Below are 13,789 nucleotides of genomic sequence, written 5' to 3'. Positions count from 1 at the left end.
AATGTCATCAACTGATTTCTGGCAACAGATTGTTTTCATCGCCTCCTGTTAAAGAGATAAATGTTAAACAATGCCAAAAATCACATAATTTCGATTTATTAAAGATTCACAAAACATATATAGTACTTTCGGCGAACGAGTCCTTACGAAGGTGGCTACAACGGGTGCTACCATTTTCCCTGGACGGAAAATGGATGTTTAGGACTTAGTGCACAGAGCTTCGACGCATAACGAGGCCATTACGAAGATTGCGACGCCGAAGACGATCGTGGCGTAGCCGAGGGTTCGTTTTCGTTCACCATTTGCGGTCAGATGATTGGAATAAAAAATTCTCTAGACACAAAAAAATAGACGGCGAAGCCGGATCCGGGGGTTCTAAGGGGGCGGAGCCCCCTAGCGAGCTACAGCGAGTCTATATTATATACATCTATAATATATACAACCCGATGTGTGACAGATAGCACACTCACTGATTCACGTATACAAATTCCCGACCACTTCCGGACGTGCTGGGAAGACGAAATTTTTACACGTCGTGGAGAAAAAATTCTCATCGGGGGGAAAAGTCCGAAAACTCGAAAAAGTCGATCGGTTTTCGAGATATATCGATCCGAATTAACATTGGAGCCTTATGGGACTAAAACATATTCCATTATTTGCCTACTTAAAAAGGTCACGGGAACATGAAATTTCACTGACGGAAACTAGATTTTTTGGCCGATTTTTTGATGCGAAACATTTTGCCATATTTTGTTTATAAGTATTTTTTATAATTTTTTTAAATTTCCAATGCTTTTCTTATGGGCCTATCTTTGGATTTTTTTAAAACCAACTTATAATCGTTGTAGGAATAAGTCCCTAACGTATGAGACACTAGATTTTTTGGTTGATTTTTTGGTGTGGTCGCCTTTGCAATTTTTTGTTTAAAAGTATTTTTTTTAACAATTTAAAATTTCCAATGCTTTTCTTAGGGGCTCACTTTGGGAATTTTTTTGACCAATTTGCAATAATCGTAGGACCAATTCAATTTAATGCCAGATACTAGATTTTTTTCTTAATTTTTTGGGAATATGCTTATATCCATAGATTCAACGAATTTCGAGTAATTAACGATTATGTATTTCAATTGCATTTGCGACTCCTACAACGTTTGGTAACTTACAACACATCCGCCGTGAAGTTTGCATTCCCTCAACACACGATTTTAACTTTTTCGGAATTTTTTTTTGCCACTTCCAGACGTCGCACGGACACCAAATTAACGTGAGTGACGTCTTTTTGGTGCCCCTACGTGCCGCTACCCGGAAAACGCAGAATATTGAATGTAAACGGGTGACACCGTCGAAAAACCATGCTTACACTACAGCTAAAGAGCCGAAATTTTTATCGAAGGTAAACGATGCCGCGTTATACGGGACAAGCACAAAATGTCCCCCGATAACCCCCTGGGACCCCCCCAAAAAAATAAAAATTATTTAATAAGTGGTATATTTCTTGTACCATTCATCCCAGTTGTATCGTTTTTATTGATTCCGAATGGGAATTGTGTCGAGTATATTTACCCGTCATGTTCAATTATCCTGCCCCAATTACACACCCGCAATAAAACTTCAAATTTTTAAATGTACATTTCTTAACAAAATAGTAGAGTAATAAAAGGGGTTCCAGGACAAGGACACCTAAATCCGATTTCTTTAACCACTTCCCCATAAGGTACGGCTACGAAATTCACATTAGTTATGCCTTATTACAGCGCCTATGCACCGCTATGTGGAGAACATAGAATTGGTAATCTAAATGTGAGTAATACGAGAAAATTCATTGTTCCCCTACAGTTAGATCGCTGGAATTTTTACTGTAGGTAGACAAAGACCTTTTATGCAAGAAAACCCCTCGATATTTCACGTGGCTTCCAAGAAGACCAGGGAAAAAATTATTTTTTTTCTGTAAATAGCATGTTCTTCGGTGTTTTCGCATATTTTAGCAGTAATTCCCTTCTCCTATGACTCATCGCTAAGGAATTTATTTCGATGATTGTGACCGCTGCCAGTACACTCAAGAAAAACCTGTTAACCCCCGGACCGCCTTCAAAACATCGTCATAAGCTAAAATGCCACAATCACGGCTAGCATGCGTCAAGATTCTGCCACTATATCCCCCGGTAGCATTTGTAAACGATGGGGGATAGCTGGTAGTACGCATTGCTCTGTGAGGAGTGAAAACCCTAGCGGCGAAGCTGCCCCCGCCCCAGGAACGACGGAGCCATTCCGAGGAGTCAGAGGCGCGGAAAACATCCGAGAACCCTCGGGCGGCAAATCCGCTCCAACACGTGGTGCAGCCGAATGGGTGTCTTACGAGGGGGGAGGGCGCCGATAACCCTTGGGCGGCAAAGCCGCCCACAGGCGAGGAACGGCGAAGCCGTTCCGAGGAATCGACGTCACGGGGGGACACATGTAAACCTTGGGCGGCGAAGCCGCCCCATCACCAGGAAGCTTACGGGGGGAAGGCGCCGATAACCCTTGGGCGGCAAAGCCGCCCACAGACGAGGAACGGCGAAGCCGTTCCGAGGAGTCGACGGCTCGGGGGGACACAGTAAACCTTGGGCGGCGAAGCCGCCCAGAGGCAAGGACCGGCGAAACCGTTCCGAGGAGTCGACGTCCCGGGGGGACATATGTTAATTTGGGCGGCGAAGCCGCCCCATCACCAGAGAGCTTACGGGGGGAGGGCGCCGATAACCCTTGGGCGGCGAAGCCGCCCACAGACGAGGAACGGCGAAGCCGTTCCGAGGAGTCGACGGCTCGGGGGGACCCAGGTGAACCTTGGGCGGCGAAGCCGCCCCAACACGAGGAAGGGCGATGCCGTTCCCAGGAGTCGACCCCTCGGTTGGACTCGGGTGACCCTTGGGCGGCGAAGCCGCCCTCCCACGATGAAAGGCGAAGCCGTTCCGAGGAACTAGCGGGTCTCCGTCAGAGGGCTACCTCGATATCTGGGCGGCGAAGCCGACACCGGACGAGGAACGGCGAAGCCGTTCCGAGGAGTCGCGGGCGGGACGGCGAAGCCGTCCGGTGGGGGCAGCCGGCGAAGCCGGATGCGGGGGGTTTTAGGGGGCGTAGCCCCCTAACGAGCGCGCGCAGCGCGGCGAGTCTATATTATATACAACCCGATGTGTGACAGATAGCTCACTGCCTCACTGATTCACGTATACAAATTCCCGACCACTTCCGGACGTGCTGGGAAGGCGAAATTTTTACGGGTCGTGAAGAAAAAATATTCATCGGGGGGAAAAGTCCGAAAACTCGAAAAAGTCGATCGGTTTTCGAGATATATCGATCCGAATTAACATTGGAGCCTTATGGGACTAAAACTTTTTCCATTTTTCGCCTACTTGCAAACGTAACGGGAACGTGAAAATTCACTGACGGAAACTAGATTTTTTGGCCGATTTTTTGATGTGAAACATTTTCCCATATTTTGATTGAAAGTATTTTTTATAATTTTTTTAAATTTCCAATGCTTTTCTTATGGGCCTATCTTTGGATTTTTTTAAAACCAACTTTTAGACGTTGTAGGAAAAATTCCTTAACGTATGAGATACTAGATTTTTCGGTTGATTTTTTAGTGTCGTTTTCTTTGCAATATTTTGATTTAAAGTATTTTTTTTAACTTTTTCAAATTTTCAATGCTTTTCTTATGGGCCGAATTTCGGAATTTTTTCACCAATTTGCAATAATCGTAGGACAAATTCACTTAAATGCAAGATACTAGATTTTTTATTCAATTTTTCGGCTATCTTCATGTATCCTTAAGACGAACGAATTTCGAGTTATTAACGATTATGTATTTCCATTGAAATTGCGACTCCTACAACGTTTGGTAACTTACAATACATCCGCCGTGAAGTTTGCATTCCCTCAACACACGATTTTAAATTTTTCGGAATTTTTTTCTGCCATTTCCCGACGACATACGGCCACGAAATTAACGTGAGTGACGTCTTTTTGTTGCCCCTACGTCCCGCTACCCGGAGAACGCAGAATACTTAATTTAAACGGATGACACCGTCGAAAAAGCATGCTTACACTACAGCTACAGAGCCGAATTTTTATCCAAGGTAAACGATGCCGCGTTATACAGAACAAGCACTTTAGGTCCCCCGAAAACCCCCTGTGAACCCCCCAAAAAAAGAAAAATTACCTAATAAGTCGTATATTTCGTGTACCATTCATCCCAGGTGTATCGTTTTTATTGATTCCGAATGGGAATTGTGTCGGCTATATTTACGCGTCATGTTCAATTATCCTGCCCCAATTACTCACCCGCAATAAAACTTCAAATTTTTAAATGTACATTTCTTAACAAAATAGTAGAGTAATAAAAGGGGCTCATGGACATGGACACCTAAAGGCGAATTTTTTAAACCACTTCCCCATAAGGTACGGCTACGAAATTCACAGGAGTTATGCCTTATTAAAGCGCCTATGCACCGCTATGTGGAGAACACAGAATTGGAAATCTAAATATTAATAATACGGGAAAATTCATTGTTTCCCTACAGCTAGATCGCTGGAATTTTTATTGTAGGTAGACAAAGACCTTTTATGCAAGAAAACCCCTCTAAATTTCACGTGGCTTCCTAGAAGACCAGGGAAAAAATTATTCTTTTTCTGTAAATAGCATGTTCTTTGGTGTTTTAGCATATTTTAGCAGTAATTCCCTTCTCCTATGACTCATCGCTAAGTAATTTCTTAGGATGATTGTGACCGTAGTCAGTACACTCACAAAAAAACCCTGGAAACTCCCAGGACCGCCTTAAAAACATCGTTATAAATTAAAAAGATGCCACAATCACGGCTAGCATGCGTCTACATCCTCCAATATTATCCCCCGGCAGCCTTCGTAAACGATAGGGGATAGCCGGTAGTTCTCACTGCTTGGTAAGGAGTGAAAACCCGGGCGGCGAAGCTCCCCCAGCTCCAGGAACGTCGGACGCACTCCGAGGAGTCAGAGGCGAGGAAAAACTCCGAGAACCCTCGGACGGCGAATCCGCCCCGACACGCGGAGCACCAGAACGTGTGTCTTACGAGGGGGGAGGGCGACGACACCCCCTGAGCGGCGAAGCCGCCCACGGGCGAGGAACGGCGAAGCCGTTCCGAGGAGTCGATGGCCCGGGGGTACACAGGTAAACCTTGGGCGGCGAAGCCGACCACGGGCGAGGAACGGCTAAGCCGTTCCGAGAAGTCGACGGCGCGGGGGGACCCAGGTAAACCTTGGGCGGCGAAGCCGCCCCATCACGACGAAGGGCGATGCCGTTCCCAGGAGCCGACGCCTCGGGGGAACTCGGGTAACACTTGTGCGGCGAAGCCGCCCTCCCACGAGGAACGGCGAAGCCGTTCCCAGGAACTAGCGGGTCTCCGTCACAGGGCTACCTCGATATCTGGGCGGCGAAGCCGACCCCTGACGAGGAACGGCGAAGCCGTTCCGAGACGTCGGGGGTGGGACGGCGAAGCCGTCCGGTGGGGGCAGCCGGCGAAGCCGGATTCGGGTCGCCGATAACCCTCGGGCGGCGAAGCCGCCCACAGGCGAGGAACGGCGAAGCCGTTCCGAGGAGGCGACGGCTCGGGGGGACACAGGTAAACCTTGGGCGGCGAAGCCGTCCACGGGCGAGGAACGGCGAAGCCGTTCCGAGAAGTCGATGGCTCGGGGGGACCCAGGCAAACCTTGGGCGGCGAAGCCGCCCCTTCACGAGGAAGAGCGATGCCGTTACCAGGAGTCGAGCCTCGGGGGGACTCGGGTAACCCTTGGGCGGCGAAGCCGCCCTCCCACGATGACCGGCGAAGCCGTTCCGAGGTACAAGAGGGTCTCCGTCACAGGGCTACCTCGATATCTGGGCGGCGAAGCCGACCCCTGACGAGGAACGGCGAAGCCGTTCCGAGACGCCGCGGGTGGGACGGCGACGCCGTCCGGTGGAGGCGACGGCTCGGGGGGACACAGGTAAACCTTAGGCGGCGATGCTGACCACGGGCGAGGAACGGCGAAGCCGTTCCCAGAAGTCGATGGCTCGGGGGGACATAGGAAAACCTTGGGGGGCGAAGCCGCCCCATCAAGAGGAAGGGCGATGCCGTTACCAGGAGTCGACGCCTCGGGGGGACTCGGGTAACCCATGTGCGGCGAAGCCGCCCTCCCACGATGAACGGCGAAGCCGTTCCGAGGAACAAGCGGGTCTCCGTCACAGGGCTACCTCGATATCTGGGCGGCGAAGCCGACCCCTGACGAGGAATTGCGAAGCCGTTCCGAGACGCCGCGGGTGGGACGGCGAAGCCGTCCGGTGGGGGCAGCCGGCGAAGCCGGATGCGGGGGGGTTTTAGGGGGCGTAGCCCCCTAACGAGCGCGCGCAGCGCGGCGAGTCTTCCTATCTATACACAGCCCTCGTGGTGACTGACTGACTGATGGATACAAATTCCCGACCACTTCTAGAAATGCTGGAGAGCTGAAGAGCTGGCACGCGTGCGGGGAACCGGAAATGATTCGGAGAAAAAATCCGAAAACCGGAAGTTTCCGCCACGTGTCGTCGCTAGGACGACAAAATGGCCGAAATCGCGCTTTTTCCGGGGACCCTCTTTCGGTTTGAATTTTACTGCGCGCGAACTGTGCGTGCTACACGGATAATGTTTGTACATTTAGAAAGCCAATGAATGCTGCCATGTACTTATGTATTTTTTTAAGTTATTGTTAAGTAAACCTTCGCAAAAATGGCGTCCAAAAAATGATTTTTCGGAAACATCTTCATACTTTCCGCTGCCATCGACCTAATTTTGAGTGTTGCAGAACGAAAATGATTATTATATATGCTTACATGATTAGTCATTACACCTAGGACACAATTTCTTTTTGTCACCATTGGTTGTTGAGAAACAAATTAAATAATGCCGAGAATCGCCAAAAAGTACAATTTCCAAAAGATTAACACAAGATTTCGTCCAGTTTAACACGACCGATTTCAATTAGACTTAGTATATACGTTAAAGTATTCATTTTGTTCTAGAAAATTTAAACGTTTTTAAAATTTTGCCATTGTTAAACCAGCAAAAAATTAAAAATGGCGGGCACTTCCCATTTTTTCCCGGGAGTCCGTTTACTAGTTATCGTTATACAGGCGATACATTTCCGTCACACGGACCGTTATTGTATATTATGAAAGCCAATAGGTGTCGCCACTTACCTATGTAATTTTTAAAGTTAATGTCTATGCTAAAATCTTTCAAAATGGCGTCCAAAAATTGATTTCTCGGAAAATATTTCACATTTTCCACTGCCGTCGGCCTAGTTTTGTGAGTTGGACAACGAAAATGATTATTATATATGTTCATAACATTGTATACGAAACGTTGGTAACAATTTTCTTTCATCGTGCTTGGATACTCAGAAAATAATTAAAGTATTCCGAAAATCACCGAAAATTACGATTTCCAAAAGATTAACACAAGGTTTTGTCAATTTTAACCCGACCGATTTCTTTCAAACTTTGTAGTTACATACAGCTATGCACTTTCTTTTAGAAAACATAAATATTTAATAAATGATGTAATCGATATAACCGCGAAAAATTAAAAATGGCGGGCACCACTAATTTTTTCCGGGGAGAGATTTACTTTTTATTGTATTACTCTCGAAATGCCATGGATGTCATAGGACTATGGATGTCATAGAGCCTACTTCTTTAAAATATGACAGTAAATGAATGTGACCATATAGTATCGTCATCTTTAAGCCCCCCGAAACCAAAAAAAAAATTAAAATTTGCATATAAGTAACCTTTTCGGGTACTTTTCGTCACAATTCCGCCGCTTTTCCAATCCTTACCACGCATCGCTACATTGATGTGGACGATTGATGACCGCTGGCAGTAAAAATCTATAAACCCCCGGTAAACCCACATACACCCCCCCAAAAAATAAAATTTTGCATATAAGTCTACTTTTTGGGTATTTTCGTGCCTATTCCACCGCCCCCAACGACGCATCCCCACGGAATTTATGCTATGGATGATGACCGCCAGGGGTACACACATTTAAACCCCCGGTATCCCCCTGAAATCCCCCCCAAATGTAAAATGTGTCATTTAGTCTCCTATTTGGGAACTTCTCGCAAACATTACGCCGCACTACCCGTGCCCTCTGAGCTCTACATCCGGAATATTTGGTGAGGGCGAGCCACCGTAAACCATACGGGAAAAAATACCAGAAAACCCCCGATCACCTCCTGGAACATCGCCGAAAAAATAATTTTAAAGTTGCCTTTCCGAATGGTTTTCGTCACACATAAACCGGTGCCCCTACCACTCATTAAAACCCCCGATAACCCCGTGAAACCTCCCAAATAAATTCTAATAAATCGCCACTCCAGGTAAAAGAATTGTCAGACCACTGTTCCGGACCCCTAGGACTTATCGGCACGGAATTTATGATAACGATTTGTGACCACTGGTTTAACACAAGGATAAAACCCCCGGTATTCCGTTGGAACCCCCCGCAAAAAAATGAAAAACTTGCCATTAAGTCTTCTTTTATGGGTACTTGTCGCCACTATTACTCCGCATTGCACTACCCTTTACAATCATCGCTACGTTATCACTGTGGACGATTGGTGACAGCATGCATAACACATTAAAAACCCCGAATCCCCCTGGGCACCCCTCTCGGTGAAGAAGAGCATTAATGAGGACTAAGTGGAGCAGCCGCGGGGGGGCTCCTCGACGAAGCCGTTCCGAGGAGTAACTGGCGTAGGCGAGGGGAAGCTGCAGTAACCCTCGGGCGGCGAAGCCGCCCCGTTGTTCAAGCGGCGCAGCCGCTGTAGACTCCCCCCATCTCAACTCACACTCAACCCCTGGGCGGCGAAGCCGCCCTTCAGCGAGGAACGGCGAAGCCGTTTCGAGGAATGAGTGGGGCGCCCCCCTACTCCCTGGCCGGCGAAGCCGGCCCCTAGCTGAGGTGAGATTATTCGAACTTTAAAAGTGTTCGAGCGACCACAAATGTAGACGGCGAAGCCGGAACCGGGGTTTTTAAGGGGCGGAGCCCCTTAACGAGCGCGCGGAGCGTGCGAGTTCTTCTTCTAATACAGGTATGATTACTTATTCCACTTTTTTTATTCACCTTCTAATAACTCCTGCTCAGTGTCACCGACTCCACGGGGCCTGAGGGGGCCCGAGCCCCCCCAAAAGTTCGTTACAGATGTGAAGAAAAAATATGTCATGCTTGTCAATTTTCCCTGGAGTGTCCAAATATCGAGATTCGAGTGATAAGGGTTCTAATGTCGATCATATGACTCTTCTAAAATGCTTAAGAAACTTGAAATTCACTAATTATAAAATTAACAGAGACAAGGTCCCCGGTTTGGGCCCCCCAATATTTTTGTAAGTCGGCACCCCTGCTCCTGCTGTAATGTTTAGATACTTCTAGTGAGGTGATTCATCCCACGCTTATGGAAAGAAATCTTCGGCGATAAGTCTCATTTTGTGGGAACCATTAGGAAAAATAGGAAAGGGCTGTTAAGAGAAATAACGACTGCTAAATTAAAGAAAGGTATTTCAGTGCAATGAAAAACTTGTGGAGCAACGGTAAAGAAATGGAAAGATCAGCGCGACGTATTCATGATCTCCACCACCATCAGATAGGAGATAATCCCAACGGGGAAAGAAATCGAAGAGGGGAAGTGGTTACTAAGCCAAGATGGTGATTGAGTGCAATAAAATATAGGGAGGTATTGACATTGCCATTTCGTTTCCCGACACCCTTTCGTTGTATCACTGCACCCATCGAAAAACAGTGAGGTGGTACCACAAGGTGGCCGATGATGCTCTTTTTGGGACTTGCGCTGTTAATGCTTTTATACTGTGGAATGAAAAACGGAATCTAGGCCCCCACATGATTTCTCTTCAGAAGTGAAGACGTTAAATTATAGAAGAATGACTGCATATTCTTCGGGATTCCGTTGATAGGGGCTAAAAAAATCGACGCACTACCTGATAAATGCAAATAACACTGAAGGAAGTCTTCGAAGTCTGGTTATTTAGAGGATAAAATTATCATTACATAAAATCGAGAATTAGTATTTTTCGCACTATTTTTAGCGCTGTTTCTTCATTTTAGAAAAGCCCGTGTTGGCTGTCGCGGATGTTACAAAGAATTCTGGCAGACGATGAGACGCAAAGTTGCCCTCAGTAAAGCCAAACGTGTTTCTACAAAAAATTATGATCTGTCCAGATCAGCCGTACCTAAGCCTCCCAAATTTAAATCATTGCACTAATCATCTCCGAATACGATGGAAAATATTATTAAAAGCATAATCAACGATTAAAATTTCTTTTAACATTATTTTCAATCATAGCTTTTGAGTGTACACTAAAAAGTTGGAACGCAGATCCAATTGCCTGAGCCGCCAAATGGCGTCTCATCAAATTTTAGGCATTGTCAAAAGTGGGGAGACGCCCTATGGCGTCGCACGTGAATAAAGTTACAAGCGATAGCGCATCACGTAATGAGTGTAAATATACCGAGAAATATTAGTAAAACCTGGAGATAGGTTCAATATCATTATTGCCGTTTGGTAATAGGTTCGAAAATATTCGCCTGGCGCACGCGGAATGACAGCAGAATTTGGGCCCGGCAGCGAACGTGTTAAGGCCGCCCAGCATTCCGCCTAGTAAATGCTTGACTGCTCCGGCAGACTCCAAATTTCGGTGATCTGTAATGTCGGGATGGTCCATGCCACCTGAAAGGGAGTGGCGTCCGCAAACACGTCGAATATCAGAGTATAACAGGTGAAGTCCCTCGGAGGTTGCCACACGCCTTCATCCCACTGTATTTTTGCCCACTTACCATTTCTAGTCATGATATCTTTAATGAGGAAGTAGGGCAAACTAAGAATACACGCACACCATGATACGAAGCCCGCCGCCTTCGGGATATCCACTTGCCGAACTCTAGGTACCACAGACATAATATAATGGACGCTTTAGGGGCGACTTACCCTAATAATAACGTCCCTTAGATTCCGTCCCTTACTCTAGCCTCTGGACTACCACCTAACCCTATCACAGCCCAAATCCACAATCAACTTCTTGCATTACTAGTACCATTTTTCAAGTATATATTGCCTTTGATTATCTATGACTTAATCTTTAAAAAAAAGGACTACATTTTTTAAGCACTGTGGAATTTTTAACGTATTTCTCTACCGTTAATTACATCAAATACAGTAAATACAAAGTAAAAGAGCAATAAGTCCGGAAGTCCGTTATTTTTTAACGCTGTAATTTATCTTACAAATTGCTTACGCACAGAATAAGACGAAAAATTCATTTCAAAGGATAAAAATTTGTCGTATACAGCAACATACCGTAGAACGAACTATTGGCAATGTAACCACTTTGCATCGGATTCCTGCGGTGAGGATGGTCATAAATGAGTGGGAGGATCGGGTTAAATCGCAGAGGAGTTGCCCCGAAGGACTCGATAACCTGGGTCTCAGGCCAGGGCCTAAATGTTTCCGACAATTATGGCATGTCGGACGGAGCCATCATTTCTGTTGAAAAAACAGCGACAGCTATACCCGACGTCTCGTGCTCTGCGTTTGAAGCTGCCCGTCGGCTCCACCCCGGGTTTGGCGCGAATAGGAAAGAAATGACTGGATCTTTAATTCGGTTCCGCTATCATTACGTTCGTTATCCTTAGCATAGTCAGAAAAAGAGTTGAAGGTAGAGGTACTTCTTAAGCTTTTCTTTCGCACGTAAATTCAGGGATTAAAAGTCATTTCCCAATTTAACCTGGATCCGCCCAATGTAACATAAATGTCACACCCTGTATCGCTCCACTGTAATGGCTCTTGCATCGTTCGCGCACGGTATATTGTTGTGTTTTATACCTTATAAGAAAGAGGAAGCTAAGTGCTTCAATTCAAGGTAAGAATTGTCAAGTGAGAGTGAAGACCTATCCTTTGAGTACCCCTGGTACTTATGCGCCTTCCCTAGACACTAAAAATGGACGTTCGCTTTGTGTAAATATTTAATTTTTTCATTAACTATATGCGCTACAGCGACAATTTTTGGTATTTATCAACATAATGATACAAAATTATTAATAATACATTAATATGTTTGGTATTGCTTTCCATTTCTGTAATAAACTCTGATAAATGTTACTGTGACATAAATGTCACATTGGGCGGATCCCTATGCAAATCTTCAAAGTTTCGAATTGTATGCTCTAGTTAGAATTTATTCCATTTTCAAGGTTTTTTCCTTCGTATTCCCGCCAAAAGATTTATTATTTATCAATTAGTCGATAAATTGGCATTTATTAACTTTTATTCCGGTAATTACTTTTGAATTAAATTTTTTAATATTAGGGATATCGATAGCTCAGAGATATTACACTGTGTGAAGCCAAATAGCTTCCGGAAAACGAAGACTTTGACGAAGTACAATATACCTTGAGCTACCAGAAGCAGCAATTGTCACTGATGAGGACATTGCAGATGACCAGGCTGGTGGACTTGTGGAAAATTTAACGGGAAGACAACTTCGGACAAGAGTGGAGCTTGTTTTGCAGCTTGATAATGATAATACTAATGAATTTCAAGAGAAGTCCTGAAGTATTTCGGTACCAGTTAGATGTAAGGAAAAGGATTCGAAGTCAACGAAGCTTACATCACTTCTCCAATAGAAAAAAGTAAAAAGAGAAGCTGCCAATTTGCGACAAGAAGGTCATTTTGTAAGAAATAGGTTATTCCCCGAAACAGATCTTCCTGAATAGAGGGAAAAATTAGGTGTAGAAATTTTTTTAATGGTTTTTTCGGATGACATTCTTTTTTCTCATGGCAGAATTAGATAATTATACTACTTCTATTGTTTTTTCATCTTCTAGCATCAGTAAAGAGGAGATGAAAATTTTCATTGGGATTTTTCTGTTATGAGGTTGTAACTGGTTTCCATCCTGCGATGCTCCTGGGAAGATTCTGGGGGTGCTCACAACTCAATGGTTACCGTAGCCTAGCGAAGGAATAGGTTTTTTGTGATGAGTAGATACCTTCACTGTGCAGACAATACGATGCCCGACATAATAGACAAATTGTGGGAGCTTCGCCGTAGATCACTAAATTGAAAGAACGTTTCAGAGGGATTTTTCCCACTGAAAAAACTCTCTTTTGGCAGGAGTATGATTGTGGAGTATTTTGGTATCCATCCTTGCATGCTATTCATTCGGCGGAGGACAATCACTTTTGGTGGTAATGGTGGAATATTTTCCTTGACTTTTAAATGTAGCTGTTCACAATCTGTTCACGAGCGAAATCTGGTCATTGCATGTCACAATTAGAGATCAGGCGTGTAATAATGCAAACATTACTGACCATACATCGATGCAAAGGCAAGTATAGCCGCCGTACTACTTCATTTTCAACAGAGGCAGACAGTGAAATACGTTGCGATGCTAATGATCAATTAGTCTCAAAAGATTGCGTCCCCGTGCTGGAGAACATTGCGCTTCCGTCAAATGCACTGCATGCGATGCATGAAATATGGACAAATATTGCTTTACTACTTACCACTCAAAATGGTACGTGTACGCCGGCATTGAACTCTAAAGCAATCTTTAGTTTATATGAAACAAATTGATTCAAATTTAATTCAATTTTATAAGGTATTACACCCTTATATGTTGTGAGAATATTTTTCAAACATGTATATTTATTCTATGTATTTTCCAAAATTGGGAAATGCATTTTCAACTATTTT

The sequence above is a fragment of the Ischnura elegans genome (genome assembly GCF_921293095.1).
Source record: "Ischnura elegans chromosome 13 unlocalized genomic scaffold, ioIscEleg1.1 SUPER_13_unloc_4, whole genome shotgun sequence".
NCBI lineage: Eukaryota > Metazoa > Arthropoda > Insecta > Odonata > Coenagrionidae > Ischnura > Ischnura elegans.
Note: the sequence above shows the minus strand (reverse complement) of the source record.